At 36.4% G+C, this 1,180-nt stretch overlaps 1 protein-coding gene across 1 annotated transcript in view; it reads left to right on the top strand.

Annotated features, from left to right (window-relative positions):
- RAD54L (RAD54 like) overlaps positions 1-1,180 on the top strand; it is a 36,872-nt gene that overhangs the window by 23,273 nt on the left and 12,419 nt on the right. The window lies entirely within an intron of this gene.

Genomic DNA, 1,180 nt, shown 5'->3' on the forward strand with positions numbered 1-1,180 from the left:
TTTTGGTTGCAGCCGTCATTGTTGTTTGGCGGGTCCGGGCTGGGGATTCAAACCCGCCACCTTAGGTGTACGTGGCTGGCGCCTTAGCCACTGAGCTACAGGCACTGAACCATGTTTTTGTAGATTCTTTTGGATTTTTCTCTATATATAATTTTGTCATTTGCAAGCAATGACAATTTATGTCTTCCATTTAAATTCTTACAGTTTTTATTTCTTTTTTTGTCTTATGTATTGGTTAAAGCCTTTATTACAGTGCTGAATAGAAGTGGTAACAGTGGGTCTTGTTGCTGATCTTGAGTAAAGGCAAGCTTTCAATATTTAACCATTAAATAAAATGTTTGCTCTTTGTTTTTTATAGATATTCCTTATTAGATTAAGGACTGTTGCCCCCTATTTTTTTAAAAGTATTTCCTCGGGGTTTTATTTATTTTGTTTGTTTATTGTGAATGAGTATTACATTTTATCAAATTGTTGCTTTTTCTTAAAATTGAGGTAAAATGGGCCTGGCATGGTGGCTCATGCCTGTAATCCTAGCACTCTAGGAGGCTGAGGTAGGTAGATTGCTTGAGCTCAGGAGTTTGAGACCAGCTTGAGCAAGAGCGAGACCCCATCTCTAAAAAATAGTTGTTGTGTTGTGATGACACCTGTAGTCCCAGCTACTTGGGAGGCTGAGTTAAGATGATGGCTTGAGCCCAAGAGTTTGAGGTTGCTATGGGCTATGATACCATGGCACTCTACCAAGGGTGACTAAGTGAGGCCTAGTCTTAAAAACAAAATTGAGGTAAAATTCACATAATGCAAACTTTAACTATTTTTAAAGTGTACAATACAGTGGCATTTAGTATATTCACATTACTATGCAACCACCACTCCTATCTAGTTTGAAAACATTTTTATCACCCCAAAAGAAAATCTTAAATCTATTAGGCAACCATTCCCTATTTACCCTTTTCCCAAACCTTAGCAATCACAAACTGCTTTCCATCTGTATGGATTTATCTATTGTGGATATTTCATATAAATGGAATCATATAATGTGTGACCTTTTTTGTTTGACTTCTTTCACTTAGCACAGCGTTTTCAGGGTTCAGCCATGTTGTAGCATATACTTCTTTGTACTAATGGATGCTACTTAATCTTTCATAAATGACATATATAGTTGGACTTTTTTTTTTTTTTT

Source organism: Otolemur garnettii, unplaced genomic scaffold (genome assembly GCF_000181295.1).
Source record: "Otolemur garnettii isolate 467f Iridium unplaced genomic scaffold, OtoGar3 scaffold00210, whole genome shotgun sequence".
Lineage (NCBI taxonomy): Eukaryota > Metazoa > Chordata > Mammalia > Primates > Galagidae > Otolemur > Otolemur garnettii.